The sequence below is a fragment of the Equus caballus genome, chromosome 21, assembly GCF_041296265.1.
Source record: "Equus caballus isolate H_3958 breed thoroughbred chromosome 21, TB-T2T, whole genome shotgun sequence".
Classification (NCBI taxonomy): Eukaryota; Metazoa; Chordata; class Mammalia; order Perissodactyla; family Equidae; genus Equus; species Equus caballus.
In genome coordinates, this window is record NC_091704.1 from 4,736,416 (window position 1) to 4,755,731 (window position 19,316).

Below are 19,316 nucleotides of genomic sequence, written 5' to 3' on the forward strand. Positions count from 1 at the left end.
TGGTGAGCACTTCGGAATCACCTGCAGGGCTGGCTGGAACCACCTGCCGGTCACGCCCACATCACCTGCCAGCTATGCCAGAACCACTTGGCGGACAACATGGAAGCACCTGTCGGGCCAGCCGGAACCACCTATCAGACGTGCCAGAACCATGTGCCTGAGATGCCGGAACCACACCCCGAACAGGCCGAAACCATCTGCCAGACCCGCCTGAACCACCTGCCGAGCACGCCGGAACCACCTACTCGACTCTCTCGAACCACCTACCTGACACGCTAAAATCACCTGCCGGGTATGCCACAACCACTTGGTGGACACTCCAGAATCATCTGCCGGACATGCCAGAACCAGCTCTCAGACACACCAGAACCACGTGTCAGACACGCCGGAAGCACCTGCTGAGCATGCCTGAGCCAAATGCTCGACTTGCAGGAAACACCTGCCAGATACGTCAAAATGACTTGCCGGGTACGCCAGGACCATGTGGCGGACACTCCGGAATCACTTGTCGGGCATGCCGGAACCAACTCTCAGACGTGCCAGAACCTCGTGCCGGTCACGCCAGAACCACCTGCCGGACACGCCGGAACCACCGGCTCGACTCGCAGGAACAACTGCTGGACATGCAAAATGACCTGCCGGCTACGCCAGAACCACTTGGCGAACACTCCGGAATCACCTGTCGGGCATGCCGGAAACACCTCTCAGACTTGCCAGAACCATGTTCCGGACACGCCGGTACCACCTGCCGAGTAGGCCGGAACCACCTGATCCACTCCCCAGAACCACGTGCTGGATACGCCAGAATCACCTGCCGGCTACTCCAGAACCACTCGGCAGACACTCCGTAACCAACTGCCGGGCATGCCGGAACCACCTCTCAGAGGTGCCAGAACCAAATGCCGGAGACTCCGGTATCACCTGCCGGGCATGCCGCAACCACATCTCAGAGGTGCCAGAACCACATGCCGGACACTCCGGAATCACCTGCCGGGCATGCCGGAACCACCTGCTGGACAAGAGGGAACCACCGGCTCGACTCGCCGGAACCATTGCCGGACATGCAAAATCACCTGCCGGCTACGCCAGAACCACTTGGCCAACACTCAGAATCACCTGCCGGGCATGGCGGAACCACCTCTCAGACATGCCGGAACCACATGCCAATGACACCGAAAGCACCTGCCGAGCACGCCAGAACCACCTGCTCGACTCGCCAAAACCACCTGCTGGACACGCCAATTCACCTGCCGGCTACGCCAGAACCACTCGGCAGACACTCCGGAATCACCTGCCGGGCTGGCTGGAACCACCTGCCGGTCACGCCAACATCACCTTTCAACTACGCCAGAACCACTTGGCGGACACTCCGGAAACACCTGCTGGGACGGCTGGAACCACCTCTCAGACGTGCCAGAACCATGTGCCTGAGATGCCGGAACCACTCCCCGAACAGACCGAAACCACCTGCCAGACCCGCCTGAACCCCCTGGCGAGCACGCCTGATCCACCTGCTCAACTAGCCGGAACCACCTTCCTGACACGCCAAAATCCCCTGCCAGGTATACCAGAACCACGTGGTGGACAATCCCGAATCATCTGCCGGACATGCCAGAACCAGCTCTCAGACACACCAGAACCACGTGCCAGAGACGCCGGAAGCACCAGCTGAGCATGCCTGAGCCACCTGCTCGACTCGCAAGAAACACCTGTCGGACATGCCAAAATCACCTGCCGGGTACGCCAGAAACACTTGGCTGACGCTCCGGAATCACCTGTCGGGCGTGCTGGAACCACCTCTCAGACTTGCCAGAACCATGTTCTGGACACGCCGGTACCACCTGCCGAGTATGCCGGAACCAGCTGATCCACTCCCCAGAACCACCTAGCTGACACGCCAAAATCAACTGCCGGCTACGCCAGAACCACTCGGCAGACACTCCGGAATCACATGCCAGGCATTCCGGAACCACCTCTCAGAGGTGCCAGAACCAAATGCCGGAGACTCCGGTATCACCTGCCGGGCATGCCTGAACCACCTCTCAGAGGTGCCAGAACCACATGCCGGAAACCCCGGAATCACCTGCCGCGCATGCCGGAACCACCTGCCGGACATTCCGGAACCACCGGCTCGACTCGCCGGAACCATTGCCGGACATGCCAAATCACCTGCCGGCTATGCCAGAACCACTTGGCGAACACTCCGGTATCACCTGCCGGGCATGGCGGAACCACATCACAGAGGTGCCAGAACCACATGCCGGACACTCCGGAATCACCTGCCGGGCATGCCGGAACCACCTGCTCGACATGCGGGAACCACCGGCTCGACTCAGCGGAACCATTGCCTGACATGCAAAATCACCTGCCGGCTACGCCAGAAGCACTTGCCGAACACTCCGGAATCACCTGTCGGGCATGCCGGAACCGCCTCTCAGACTTGCCAGAACCATGTTCCGGACACGCCGGTACCACCTGCCGAGTATGCCAGAACCACCTGATCCACTCCCCAGAACCAATTGCTGGACACGCCAGAATCACCTGCCGACTATGCCAGAACCACTCGGCAGACACTCTGGAACCACCTGCCGGGCATTCCGGAACCACATCTCAGAGGTGACAGAACCACATGCCGGACACTCCGGAATCACATGCCGGGCATGCTGGAACCACCTCTCAGAGGTGCCATAACCACATGCCGGACACTCCGGAATCACCTGCCGGGCATGCCGGAACCATCTCTCAGACGTGCCAGAACCGTGTTCCGGACACGCTGCTACCACCTGCTGAGCACGCCGGAACCACCTGCTGGACACGCCAAAATCACCTGCCAGCTACGCCAGAACCACACGGCAGACACTCCGGAATCACCTGCCGGGCTGGCTGGAACCACCTGCCGGTCACGCCCACATCACCTGCCAGCTATGCCAGAACCACTTGGCGCACACCATGGAAACACCTGTCGTGCCGGCGGGAACCACCTCTCAGACGTGCCAGAACCATGTGCCTGAGATGCCGGAACCACTCCCCGAACAGACCGAAACCACCTGCCAGACCCGCCTGACTCCCCTGGCGAGCACGCCTGATCCACCTGCTCAACCATCCGGAACCCACTTCCTGACACGCCAAAATCACCTGCCAGGTTTACGAGAACCACTTGGTGGACACTCTGGAATCATCTGCTGGAGATGCCAGAACCAGCTCTCAGACACACCAGAACCACGTGCCAGAGACGCCGGAAGCACCAGCTGAGCATGCCTCAGCCACCTGCTCGACTCGCAAGATACACCTGTCGGACAGGCGAAAATCACCTGCCGGGTACGCCAGAAACACTTGGCGGACGCTCCGGAATCACCTGTCGGGCGTGCCGGAACCACCTCTCAGACTTGCCAGAACCATGTTCTGGACACGCCGGTACCACCTGCCGAGTATGCCGGAACCAGCTGATCCTCTACCCAGAACCACATAGTGGACACGCCAAAATCACGTGCCGGCTACGCCAGAACCACTCGGCAGACACTCCGGAATCACATGCCAGGCATTCCGGAACCACCTCTCAGAGGTGCCAGAACCAAATGCCGGAGACTCCCGTATCACCTGCCGGGCATGCCGCAACCACATCTCAGAGGTGCCAGAACAACATGCCGGACACTCCGGAATCACCTGACGGGCATGCTGGAACCACGTGCTGGACATGACGGAACCACCTGCCGGAAATGCCGGAACCACCTTCCGGACATTCCGGAACCACCGCCTCGACTCGCCGGAACCATTGCTGGACTTGCAAAATCACCTGCCGGCTACGCCAGAACCACTTGCCGAACACTCCGGTATCACCTGCCGGGAATGCCGGAACCACCTCACAGAGGTGCCAGAACCACATGCCGGACACTCCGGAATCACCTGCCGGGCATGACGGAACCGCCTCTCAGACTTGCCAGAAGCATGTTCCGGACACGCCGGTACCACCTGCAGAGTATGCCGGAACCACCTGATCCACTCACCACAACCACCAGCTGGACACGCCAGAATCACCAGCCGACTACGCCAGAACCACTCGGCAGACACTCCGGAACCACCTGCCGGGCATGCCGGAACCACCTCTCAGAGGTGCCAGAACCACATGCCAGACACTCCGGAATAACCTGCCGGGCATCCGGAAGCACCTCTCAGAGGTGCCAGAACCACATGCCGGACACTCCGGAATCACCTGCCGGGCAAGACGGAACCATCTCTCAGACGTGCCAGAACCATGTTCCGGACACGCTAGTACCACCTGCCGAGCTCGCCGGAACCACCTGCTGGACACGCCAAAATCACCTGCCATCTACGCCAGAACCACACGGCAGACACTCCGGAATCACCTGCCGGGCTGGCTGGAAACACCTGCTGGTCACGCCAACATCACCTTTCAGCTACGCCAGAACCACTTGGCGGACACTCCGGAGACACCTCTCCGGCCTGCCGGAACCACCTCTCAGACGTGCCAGAACCATGTGCCTGGGATGCCGGAACCATTCCCCGAACAGACCGAAACCACCTGCCAGACCCGCCTGAAACCCCTGGCGAGCACGCCTGATCCACCTGCTCAACTAGCCGGAACCACCTTCCTGACACACCAAAATCTATTGCTGGCTACGCCACAACCATTTGGTGAACTCTTCGGAATCACCTGCCAGGCTGGCTCCAGAACCACTCGGCAGACACTCCGGAACCACCTGCCGGGCATGCCAAAACCACCTCTCAGACATGCCGGAACCACATGCCACTGACACTGGAAGCACCTGCCGAGCACGCCAGAACCACCTGCTCGACTCACCAAAACCACCTGCTGGACACGCCAAAATCACCTGCCAGCTACGCCACAACCATTTGGTGAGCACTTCGGAATCACCTGCAGGGCTGGCTGGAACCACCTGCCGGTCACGCCCACATCACCTGCCAGCTATGCCAGAACCACTTGGCGGACAACATGGAAGCACCTGTCGGGCCAGCCGGAACCACCTATCAGACGTGCCAGAACCATGTGCCTGAGATGCCGGAACCACACCCCGAACAGGCCGAAACCATCTGCCAGACCCGCCTGAACCACCTGCCGAGCACGCCGGAACCACCTACTCGACTCTCTCGAACCACCTACCTGACACGCTAAAATCACCTGCCGGGTATGCCACAACCACTTGGTGGACACTCCAGAATCATCTGCCGGACATGCCAGAACCAGCTCTCAGACACACCAGAACCACGTGTCAGACACGCCGGAAGCACCTGCTGAGCATGCCTGAGCCAAATGCTCGACTTGCAGGAAACACCTGCCAGATACGTCAAAATGACTTGCCGGGTACGCCAGGACCATGTGGCGGACACTCCGGAATCACTTGTCGGGCATGCCGGAACCAACTCTCAGACGTGCCAGAACCTCGTGCCGGTCACGCCAGAACCACCTGCCGGACACGCCGGAACCACCGGCTCGACTCGCAGGAACAACTGCTGGACATGCAAAATGACCTGCCGGCTACGCCAGAACCACTTGGCGAACACTCCGGAATCACCTGTCGGGCATGCCGGAAACACCTCTCAGACTTGCCAGAACCATGTTCCGGACACGCCGGTACCACCTGCCGAGTAGGCCGGAACCACCTGATCCACTCCCCAGAACCACGTGCTGGATACGCCAGAATCACCTGCCGGCTACTCCAGAACCACTCGGCAGACACTCCGTAACCAACTGCCGGGCATGCCGGAACCACCTCTCAGAGGTGCCAGAACCAAATGCCGGAGACTCCGGTATCACCTGCCGGGCATGCCGCAACCACATCTCAGAGGTGCCAGAACCACATGCCGGACACTCCGGAATCACCTGCCGGGCATGCCGGAACCACCTGCTGGACAAGAGGGAACCACCGGCTCGACTCGCCGGAACCATTGCCGGACATGCAAAATCACCTGCCGGCTACGCCAGAACCACTTGGCCAACACTCAGAATCACCTGCCGGGCATGGCGGAACCACCTCTCAGACATGCCGGAACCACATGCCAATGACACCGAAAGCACCTGCCGAGCACGCCAGAACCACCTGCTCGACTCGCCAAAACCACCTGCTGGACACGCCAATTCACCTGCCGGCTACGCCAGAACCACTCGGCAGACACTCCGGAATCACCTGCCGGGCTGGCTGGAACCACCTGCCGGTCACGCCAACATCACCTTTCAACTACGCCAGAACCACTTGGCGGACACTCCGGAAACACCTGCTGGGACGGCTGGAACCACCTCTCAGACGTGCCAGAACCATGTGCCTGAGATGCCGGAACCACTCCCCGAACAGACCGAAACCACCTGCCAGACCCGCCTGAACCCCCTGGCGAGCACGCCTGATCCACCTGCTCAACTAGCCGGAACCACCTTCCTGACACGCCAAAATCCCCTGCCAGGTATACCAGAACCACGTGGTGGACAATCCCGAATCATCTGCCGGACATGCCAGAACCAGCTCTCAGACACACCAGAACCACGTGCCAGAGACGCCGGAAGCACCAGCTGAGCATGCCTGAGCCACCTGCTCGACTCGCAAGAAACACCTGTCGGACATGCCAAAATCACCTGCCGGGTACGCCAGAAACACTTGGCTGACGCTCCGGAATCACCTGTCGGGCGTGCTGGAACCACCTCTCAGACTTGCCAGAACCATGTTCTGGACACGCCGGTACCACCTGCCGAGTATGCCGGAACCAGCTGATCCACTCCCCAGAACCACCTAGCTGACACGCCAAAATCAACTGCCGGCTACGCCAGAACCACTCGGCAGACACTCCGGAATCACATGCCAGGCATTCCGGAACCACCTCTCAGAGGTGCCAGAACCAAATGCCGGAGACTCCGGTATCACCTGCCGGGCATGCCTGAACCACCTCTCAGAGGTGCCAGAACCACATGCCGGAAACCCCGGAATCACCTGCCGCGCATGCCGGAACCACCTGCCGGACATTCCGGAACCACCGGCTCGACTCGCCGGAACCATTGCCGGACATGCCAAATCACCTGCCGGCTATGCCAGAACCACTTGGCGAACACTCCGGTATCACCTGCCGGGCATGGCGGAACCACATCACAGAGGTGCCAGAACCACATGCCGGACACTCCGGAATCACCTGCCGGGCATGCCGGAACCACCTGCTGGACATGCGGGAACCACCGGCTCGACTCAGCGGAACCATTGCCTGACATGCAAAATCACCTGCCGGCTACGCCAGAAGCACTTGCCGAACACTCCGGAATCACCTGCCGGGCTGGCTGGAACCACCTGTCGGTCACGCCAACATCACCTTTCAGCTACGCCAGAACCACTTGGTGGACACTCCGTAAACACCTGTCGCGCCAGCCGCAACCACCTATCAGACGTGCCAGAACCATGTGCCTCAGATGCCGGAACCACTCCCCGAACACACCGAAACCACCTGCCAGACCCGCCTGAAGCCCCTGGCGAGCACGCCTGATCCGCCTGCTCAACTAGCCGGAACCACCTTCCTGACACGCCAAAATCACCTGCCAGGTATGCCAGAACCACTTGGTGGACACGCCGGAATCATCTGCCGGACATGCCAGAACCATTTGGTGAAAACTTCGGAATGACCAGCCGGGCTGGCTGGAACCACATGCCGGTTACGCCAACATCACCTTTCAGCTATGCCAGAACCACTTGGCGGACACCATGGAAACACCTGTCGGGCCGGACGGAACCACCTATCAGACGTGCCAGAACCATGTGCCTGAGATGCCGGAACCACACCCCGAACAGACCGAAACCACCTGACAGACCCGCCAGAAGCACCTGCCGATCACGACGGAACCACCTACTCTACTCGCCGGAACCACCTACCTGACACGCTAAAATCACCTGCCGGGTATTCCACAACCACTTGTTGGACACTCCGGAATCATCTGCCGGACATGCCAGAACCAGCTCTCAGACACACCAGAACCACGTGCCGGACAGGCCGGAAGCACCTGCTGATCATGCCTGAGCCACATGCTCGACTTGCAAGAAACACCTGCCACACACGCCAAAATCACCTGCCGGGTACGCCAGAACCACGGGGCGGACACTCCGGAATCATCTGTCGGGCATGCCGGAACCAACTGTCAGAGGTGCCAGAACCTCGTGCCGGTCACGCCGGAACCACCTGCCGGACACACCGGAAACACCTGCTGGACACGCCGGAACCACTGGCTCGACTCGCTGGAACCATTGCCGGACATGCAAAATGACCTGCCGGCTACGCCAGAACCACTTGGCGAACACTCCGGAATCACCTGCCGGGCATTCCGGAACCACCTCTCAGAGGTGCCAGAACCACATGCCGGACACTCCGGAATCACCTGCCGGGCATGCCGGAACCACCTGCCGGACATGCCGGAACCACCGGCTCGACTCGCCGGAACCACCGCCTGACATGCAAAATGACCTGCCGACTACGCCAGAATCACTTGGCGAACACTGCGGAATCACCTGTCGGGCATTCCGGAACCGCCTCTCAGACTTGCCAGAACCATGTTCCGGACAGGCCGGTACCACCTGCCGAGTATGCCGGAACCACCTGATCCACTCCCCAGAACCAATTGCTGGACACGCCAGAATCACCTGCCGACTATGCCAGAACCACTCGGCAGACACTCTGGAACCACCTGCCGGGCATTCCGGAACCACCTCTCATAGGTGCCAGAACCACATGCCGGACACTCCGGAATCACCTGCTGGGCATGCCGGAACCACCTCTCAGAGGTGCCATAACCACATGCCGGACACTCCAGAATCACCTGCCGGGCATGCCGGAACCATCTCTCAGACGTGCCAGAACCATGTTCCGGACACGCTGCTACCACCTGCTGAGCTCGCCGGAACCACCTGCTGGACACGCCAAAATCACCTGCCAGCTACGCCAGAACCACACGGCAGACACTCCGGAATCACCTGCCGGGCTGGCTGGAACCACCTGCCGGTCACGCCAACATCACCTTTCAGCTACGCCAGAACCACTTGGCGGACACTCCGGAACACCTGTCGGGCCGGCCGGAACCACCTCTCAGACGTGCCAGAACCATGTGCCTGAGATGCCGGAACCACTCCCCGAACAGACCGAAACCACCTGCCAGACCCGCCTGAACCCCCTGGCGAGCACGCCTGATCCACCTGCTCAACTAGCCGGAACCACCTTCCTGACACGCCAAAATCACCTGCCGGCTACTCCTCAACCATTTGGTGAACTCTTCGGAATCATCTGCCGGGCTGGCTCCAGAACCACTCGGCAGACACTCCGGAACCACCTGCCGGGCATGCCGGAACCACCTCTCAGACATGCCGGAACCACATGCCAATGACACCGGAAGCACCTGCCGAGCACGCCAGAACCACCTGCTCGACTCGCCAAAACCACCTGCTGGACACGCCAAAATCACCTGCCGGCTACGCCACAACCATTTGGTGAACTCTTCGGAATCACCTGCAGGGCTGGCTGGAACCACCTGCCGGTCACGCCCACATCACCTGCCAGCTATGCCAGAACCACTTGGCAGACAACATGGAAACACCTGTCGGGCCGGCCGGAACCACCTATCAGACGTGCCAGAACCATGTGCCTGAGATGCCGGAACCACACCCCGAACAGGCCGAAACCATCTGCCAGACCCGCCTGAACCACCTGCCCCGCACGCCGGAACCACCTACTCGACTCTCTCGAACCACCTACCTGACACGCTAAAATCACCTGCCGGGTATGCCACAACCACTTGGTGGACACTCCAGAATCATCTGCCGGACATGCCAGAACCAGCTCTCAGACACACCAGAACCACGTGTCAGACACGCCGGAAGCACCTGCTGAGCATGCCTGAGCCAAATGCTCGACTTGCAAGAAACACCTGCCAGACACGCCAAAATCACCTGCCGGGTACGCCAGAACCACGTGGCGGACACTCCGGAATCACCTGTCGGGCATGCCGGAACCAACTCTCAGACGTGCCAGAACCTCGTGCCGGTCACGCCAGAACCACCTGCCAGACACGCCGGAATCACCTGCCGGGCATGCCGGAACCATCTCTCAGACGTGCCAGAACCATGTTCCGGACACGCTGGTACCACCTGCCGAGCTGGCCAGAACCACCTGCTGGACACGCCAAAATCACCTGCCAGCTACGCCAGAACCACACGGCAGACACTCTGGAATCACCTGCCGGGCTGGCTGGAACCACCTGCCGGTCACGCCAACATCACCTTTCAGCTAAGCCAGAACCACTTGGCGGACACTCCGGAAACAACTCTCCTGCCGTCCGGAAACACCTCTCCGACGTGCCAGAACCGTGTGCCTAAGATGCCGGAACCCATCCCGAAGAGACCGAAAGCACCTGCCAGAACAGCCTGAACCCCCTGGCGAGCAAGCCTGATCCACCTGCTCAACTAGCCGGAACCACCTTCCAGACACGCCAAAATCACCTGCCAGGTCTACCAGAACCACTTGGTGGCCACTCCGGAATCATCTGCCGGACATGCCAGAACCAGCTCTCAGACACACCAGAACCACGTGCCAGAGACGCCGGAAGCACCAGCTGAGCATGCCTGAGCCACCTGCTCGACTCGCAAGATACACCAGTCGGACACGCCAAAATCACCTGCCGGGTACGCCAGAAACACTGGGCGGACGCTACGGAATCACCTGTCGGGCGTGCCGGAACCACCTCTCAGACTTGCCAGAACCATGTTCTGGACACGCCGGAACCACCTGCCGAGCATGCTGGAACCAGCTGATCCACTCCCCAGAACCACCTAGTGGACACGCCAAAATCAACTGCCGGCTACCCCAGAACCACTCGGCAGACACTCCGGAATCACAGGCCAGGCATTCGGGAACCACCTCTCAGAGATGCCAGAACCAAATGCCGGAGACTCCGGTATCACCTGCCGGGCATGCCGGAACCACCTCTCAGATGTGCCAGAACCACATGCCGGACACTCCGGAATCACCTGCCGGGCATGCCGGAACCACCTCTCAGACATGCCGGAAGCACATGCCCATGACACCGGAAGCACCTGCCGAGCACGCCAGAACCAGCTGCTCGACTCGCAAAAACCACCTGCTGGACACGCCAAAATCACCCTCCGGCTACGCCACAACCATTTGGTGAACACTTTGGAATCACCTGCCGGGCTGGCTGGAACCACCTGCCGGTCACGCCAACATCACCTGCCAGCTATGCCAGAACAACTTGGCGGACACCATGGAAACACCTGTCGGGCCGGCCGGAACCACCTATCAGACGTGCCAGAACCATGTGCCTGAGATGCCGGAACCACACCCCGAACAGACCGAAACCACCTGCCAGACCCGCCTGAACCACCTGCCGAGCACGCCGGAACCACCTACTCGACTCTCTGGAACCACCTACCTGACACGCTAAAATCACCTGCCGGGTATGCCACAACCACTTGGTGGACACTCCGGAATCACCTGCCGGGCATGCCGGAACCACCTGCTGGACATGCCGGAATCACCTGCCGGACATGCCGGAACGACCGGTTCGACTCGCCGGAACCACCGCCGGACATGCAATATGACCTGCCGGCTACGCCAGAACCACTTGGCGAACACTCCGGAATCATCTGCCGGACATGCCAGAACCAGCTCTCAGACACACCAGAACCACGTGCCAGATATGCCGGAAGCACCAGCTGAGCATGCCTGAGCCAGCTGCTCAACTCGCAAGAAACACCTGTCGGACATGCCAAAATCACCTGCTGGGTACGCCAGAAACACTTGGCGGACGCTCCGGAATCACCTGTGGGGCGTGCCGGAACCGCCTCTCAGACATGCCGGAACCACATGCCAATGACACCGGAAGCACCTGCCGAGCCCGCCAGAACCACATGCTCGACTCGCCAAAAACACCTGCTGGAAACGCCAAAATTACCTTCCGGATACGCAACACCCATTTGGTGAACACTTCGGAATCACCTGCCTGACTGGCTGAAACCACCTGCCGGTCACGCCAACATCACCTGCCAGCTATGCCAGAACCACTTGGCGGACGCTCCGGAATCACCTGTCGGTCGTGTTGGAACCACCTCTCAGACTTGCCAGAACCATGTTCTGGACACGCCGGTACCACCTGCTGAGTATGCCGGAACCAGGTGATCCACTCCCCAGAACCACCTAGTGGACACCCCAAAATCACCTGCCGGCTACGCCAGAACCACTCGGCAGACACTCGGGAATCACATGCCACGTATTCCGGAACCACCTCTCAGAGGTGCCAGAACCACATACCGGAACACCGGAATCACCTCCCGGGCATGCCGGAACCACCTGCTGGACATGCCGGAACCACCGGCTCGACTCGCCGGAACCATGGCCGGACATGCAAAATCACCTGCCGGCTACGCCAGAACAACTTGGCGGACACTCCGGAATCACCTTCCTGGCATGGCGGAGCCACCTCTCAGACATGCCGGAACCACATGCCAATGACACCGGAAGCACCTGCCGAGCACGCCAGAACCACCTGCTTGACTCGCCAAAACCACCTGATGGACACGCCAAAATCAACTGCCGGCTACGCCAGAACCACTCAGCAGACACTCCGGAATCACAGGCCAGGCATTCCGGAACCACCTCTCAGAGGTGCCAGAACCAAATGCCGGAGACTCCGGTATCACCTGCCGGGCATGCCGGAACCACCTCTCAGAGGTGCCAGAACCACATGTCGGACACTCTGGAATCACGTGCAGGGCATGCTGGAACCACGTGCTGGACATGCCGGAACCAGCTGCCGGACATGCAGGAACCACCTGCCGGACATTCCGGAACCACCGGCTCGACTCGCCGGAATCATTGCCGGACATGCAAAATCACCTGCCGGCTACGCCAGAACCACTTGGCGGACACTCCGGTATCACCTGCCGGGCATGCCGGAACCACCTCTCAGAGGTGCCAGAACCACATGCCGGACACTCCGGAATCACCTGCTGGGCATGCCGGAACAACCTGCCGGAAATGCCGGAACCACCGGCTCGACTCGCCGGAACCATTGCCGGACATGCAAAATCACCTGCTGGCTACGCCAGAACCACTTGGCGAACACTCCGGAATCACCTGCCGGGCATGGCGGAACCACCTCTCAGACATGCCGGAACCACATGCCAATGACACCGGAAGCACCTGCAGAGCACGCCAGAACCACCTGCTCGACTCGCCAAATCCACCTGCTGGACACTCCAAAATCACCTGCCGGATACGCCACAACCATTTTGTGAACGCTTCGGAATCACCTGCAGGGCTGGCTGGAACCACCTGCCTGTCAGGCCAACATCACCTGCCAGCTATGCCAGAACCACTTGGCGGACACTCCGGAATCACCTGTCGGGCATGCCGGAACCAACTATCAGACGTTCCAGAACCTCGTGCCGGTCACGCCAGAACCACCTGCCGGACAGACCGGAAACACCTGCTGGATACGCCGCAACCACCGGCTCGACTCGCCGGAACCACCGCCGGACATGCAAAATGACCTGCCGGCTACGCCAGAACCACTTGGCGAACACTCCGGAATCACCTGACGGGCATGCTGGAAACACCTCTCAGACTTGCCAGAACCATGTTCCGGACACGCCGGTACCACCTGCCGAGTATGCCGGAACCACCTGATCCACTCCCCAGAACCACCAGCTGGACACGCCAGAATCACATGCCGACTACGCCAGAACCACTCGGCAGACACTCCGGAACCACCTGCCGGGCATGCCGGAACCACCTCTCAGAGGTGCCGGAACCACATGCCGAACACTCCGGAATCACCTGCCGGGCATGCCGGGAACCACCTCTCAGAGGTGCCAGAACCACATGCCGGACACTCCCGAATCACCTGCCGGGCATGTCGGAACCATCTCTCAGACGTGCAAGAACCTTGTTCCGGACATGCTGGTACCACCTGCCGAGCTCGCCGGAACCACCTGCTGTACACGCCAAAATCACCTGCCAGCTACGCCAGAACCACACGGCAGACACTCCGGAATCACCTGCCGGGCTGGCTGGAACCACCTGCCGGTCACGCCAACATCACCTTTCAGCTACGCCAGAACCACTTGGCGGACACGCCGGAAACACCTGTCGGGCCGGCCGGAACCACGTCTCAGACGTGCCAGAACCATGTGCCTGAGATGCCAGAACCACTCCCCGAACAGACCGAAACCACCTGCCAGACCCGCCTGAACCACCTGCCGAGCACGCCGGAACCGCCTACTCGACTCGCCGGAACCACCTACCTGACACGCTAAAATCACCTGCCGGGTATGCCACAACCACTTGGTGGACACTCCGGAATCATCTGCCGGACATGCCAGATCCAGCTCTCAGACACACCACAACCACGTGCCAGAGACACCGGAAGCACCAGCTGAGCATGCCTGAGCCAAATGCTCGACTTGCAAGAAACACGTGCCTGGCACGCCAAAATCACCTGCCGGGAACGCCAGAACCACGTGGCGGACACTCCGGAATCACCTGTCGGGCATGCCGGAACCAACTCTCAGACGTGCCAGAACCTCGTGCCGGTCACGCCAGAACCACCTGCCGGACAGACAGGAAACACCTGCTGGATACGCCGCAACCACCGGCTCAACTCGCCGGAACCACCGCCGGACATGCAAAATGACCTGCCGGCTACGCCACAACCACATGGCGAACATTCCGGAATCACCTGTCGGGCCTGCCGGAACCACCTCTCAGACTTGCCAGAACCATGTTCCGGACACGCCTGTACCACCTGCCGAGTATGCCGGAACCACCTGATCCACTCCCCAGAACCACCTGCTGCATATGCCAGAATCACCTGCTGTCTAGTCCAGAACCACTTGGCAGACACTCCGTAACCAACTGCCGGGCATGCCGGTACCACCTCTCAGAGGTGCCAGAACCGCATGCCGGACACTCCGGAATCAACTGCCGGGCATGCCGGAACCACCTCTCAGAGAGGCCAGAACCACATGCCGGACACTCCCGAATCACCTGCCGGGCATGCCGGAACCATCTCTCAGACGTGCCAGAACCGTGTGCCTGAGATGCCGGAACCACACCCCGAACAGACCGAAACCACCTGCCAGACCCGCATGAACCAAATGCCGAGCACGCCGGAACCACCTACTCGACTCGCTGGAACCACCTACCTGACACGCTAAAATCACTTGCCGGGTATGCCACAACCACTTGGTGGACACTCCGGAATCATCTGCCGGACATGCCAGAACCAGCTCTCAGACACGCCAGAACCACATGCCAGACACGCCGGAAGCACCTGCTGAGCATGCCTGAGCCAAATGCTCGACTTGCAAGAAGCACCTGTCAAACACGCCAAAATCACCTGCCGGGTACGCCAGAACCATGTGGCGGACACTCCGGAATCACCTATCAGGCTTGCCGGAACCAACTCTCCGACGTGCCAGAACCTCGTGCCGGTCACGCCAGAACCACCTGCCGGACACGCCAGAACCACCGGCTCAACTCGCCGGAACCACCGCCGGACATGCATAATGACCTTCCGGCTACGCCAGAACCTCTTGGCGAACACTCCGGAATCACCTGTCGGGCATGCCGGAAGCGCCTCTCAGACTTGCCAGAACCATGTTCCGGACACGCCGGTACCACCTGCCGAGTATGCAGGAACCACCTGATCCACTCCCCAGAACCACCTGCAGGACACACCAGAATCAGCTGCCGGCTACGCCACAACCATTTGGTGAACTCTTCGGAATCACCTGCCAGGCTGGCTGGAACCACCTGCCGGTCACGACAACATCACCTGCCAGCTATGCCAGAACCACTTGGCGGACACCATGGAAACACCTGTCGGGCCAGCCGGAACCACCTATCAGACGGGCCAGAACCATGTTCCTGAGATGCGGGAACCACACCCCGAACAGACCGAAACCACCTGCCAGACCCGCCTGAACCACCTGCCGAGCACGCCGGAACCACCTACTCGACTCTCGGGAACCACCTACCAGACACGCTAAAATCACCTGCCGGGTATGCGACAACCACTTGGTGGACACTCCGGAATCATCTGCCAGACATGACAGAACCACCTCTCAGACACACCAGAACCACATGCCAGACACGCCGGAGGCACCTGCTGAGCATGCCTGAGCCAAATGCTCGACTTGCAAGAAACACCTGCCAGACAAGCCAAAATCACCTGCCGGGTACGCCAGAACCACTCAGCTGACACTCCGGAATCACATGCCAGGCATTCCGGAACCACCTCTCAGAGGTGCCAGAACCAAATGCCGGACACTCCGGAATCACCTGCCGGGCATGCCGGAACCATCTCTCAGAGGTGCCAGAACCACATGCTGGACACTCCGGAATCACCTGCCTGGCATGCCGGAACCATATCTCAGACGTGCCAGAACCATGTTCCGGACACGCTGGTTCCCACCTGCCGAGCACGCCAGAACCACCTGCTCGACTCCCCAAAACCAACTGCTGGACACGCCAAAATCACCTGCCAGCTACGCCAGAACCACACTGCAGACACTCCGGAATCACCTGCCGGGCTGGCTGGAACCACCTGCCGGTCACGCCAACATCACCTTTCAGCTACGCCAGAACCACTTGGCGGACACCTCGGAAACACCTCTCCGGCCGTCCGGAACCACCTCTCGACGTGCAAGAAGCATGTGCCTGAGATGCTGGAACCACTCCCTGAACAGACCGAAACCACCTGCCAGACCCGCCTGAACCCACTGGCGAGCACGCCAGATCCACCTGCTCAACTAGCCGGAACCACCTTCCTGACATGCCAAAATCACCCTCCGGCTACGCCACAACCATTTGGTGAACTCTTCGGAATCACCTTCCGGGCTGGCTCCAGAAACACTCGAAAGACACTCCGGAACCACCTGCCGGGCATGCCGGAACCACCTCTCAGACATGCCGGAACCACATGCCAATGACACCGGAAGCACCTGCCGAGCACGCCAGAGCCACCTGCTCGACTCGCCCAAACCACCTGCTGGACACGCCAAAATCACCTGCCGGCTACACCAGAACCACTCGGCAGAGACTCCGGAACAACCTGCCGGGCATGCCGGAACCACCTCTCAGAGGTGCCAGAACCACATCCCGGACACTCCGGAATCACCTGCCGGGCATGACGGAACCATCTCTCAGACGTGCCAGAACCATGTTCCGGACATGCTGGTACCACCTGCCGAGCTCGCCGGAACCACATGCTGGACACGCCAAAATCACCTGCCAGCTATGCCAGAACCACTCGGCAGACACTCCGGAATCACCTGCCTGGCTGGCTGGAACCACCTGCTGGTCACGCCAACATCACCTTTCAGCTACGCCAGAACCACTTGGCGGACACTCCGGAAACACCTCTCCAGCCGGCCGGAACCACCTCTCAGACGTGCCAGAACCATGTGCCTGAGATGCCGGAACCACTCCCCGAACAGACCGAAACCACCTGCCAGACGTGCCTGAACCCCCTGGCGAGCACGCCTGATCCACCTGCTCAACTAGCCGGAACCAACTTCCTGACACGCCAAAATCACCTGCCAGGTATACCAGAACCGCTTGGTGGACACTCCGGAATCATCTGCCGGACATGCCAGCACCAGCTCTCAGACACACCAGAACCACATGCCGGACACTCCGGAATCACCTGTGGGGCATGCCGGAACCAACTCTCAGACGTGCCAGAACCTCGTGCCGGACACGCCAGAACAACCTGCCGGACAGACCGGAAACACCTGCTGGACGCGCCGGAACCACCGGCTCGACTCACCGGAACCACCGCCGGACATGCAAAATGACCTGCCGGCTACGCCAAAACCACTTGGCGAACACTCCGGAATCACCTGTCGGGCATGCCAGAACCACCTCTCAGACTTGCCAAAACCATGTTCCGGACACGCCGGTACCACCTGCCGAGTATGCCGGAACCACCTGATCCACTCCCCAGAACCACCTGCTGGATACGCCAGAATCACCTGCCGGCTACGCCAGAAGCACTCGGCCGACACTCCGGAATCACCTGCCGGGCATGCCGGAACCATCTCTCAGACGTGCCAGAACCATGTTCCGGACATGCCGGAACCACCTGCTGAGCTCGCGGCAACCACCAGCTGGACACGCCAAAATCACCTGCCGGCTACGCAAGAACCACTCGGCAGACACTCCGGAATCACATGCCGGGCATTCCGGAACCACCTCTCACAGGTGCCAGAACCAAATGCCGGACACTCCGGTATCACCTGCCGGGCATGCCGGAACCACCTCTCAGAGGTGCCAGAACCACATGCCGGACACTCCGGAAACACCTGCCGAGCATGCCGGAACCACCTGCCGGACATGCCGGAACCACGGGCTCGACTCGCCGGAACCATTGCCGGACATGCAAAATCACCTGCCGGCTACGCCAGAACCACTTGGCGAACACTCCGGAATCACCTGCCGGGCATGGCGGAACCACCTCTCAGACATGCCGGAACCACATGCCAATGACACCAGAAGCACCTGCCGAGCACGCCAGAACCACCTGCTCGACTCACCAAAACCACCTGCTGGACACGCCAAAATCACCTGCCGGCTACGCCAGAACCACTCGGCAGACACTCCGGAATCACCTGCCGGGCTGGCTGGAACCACCTGCCGGTCACGCCAATATCACCTTTCAGCAATGCCAGAAAGACTTGGCGGACACTCCGGAAACACCTGTCGGGCCGGCGGCAACCACCTCTCAGACGTGCCAGAACCATGTGCCTGAGATGCCGGAACCACTCCCCGAACAGACCGAAACCACCTGCCAGACCCGCCTAAACCCCCTGGCGAGCACGCCTGATCCACCTGCTCAACTAGCCGGAACCAACTTCCTGACACGCCAAAAGCACCTGCCGGCTACGCCACAACAATTTGGTGAACTCTTCGGAATCACCTGCCGGGCTGGCTCCAGACCCACTCGGCAGACACTCCGGAACCACCTGCCGGGCATGCCGGAACCACCTCTCAGACATGCCGGAACCACATGCCAATGACACCGGAAGCACCTGCCGAGCACGCCAGAACCACTTGCTCGACTCGACAAAACCACCTGCTGGACACGCCAAAATCACCTGCCGGCTACGCCACAACCATATGGTGAACTCTTCGGAATCACCTGCCGGGCTGGCTGGAACCACCTGCCGGTCACGCCAACATCACCTGCCAGCTATGCCAGAACCACTTGGCGGACACCATGGAAACACCTGTCGGGCCGGCCGGAA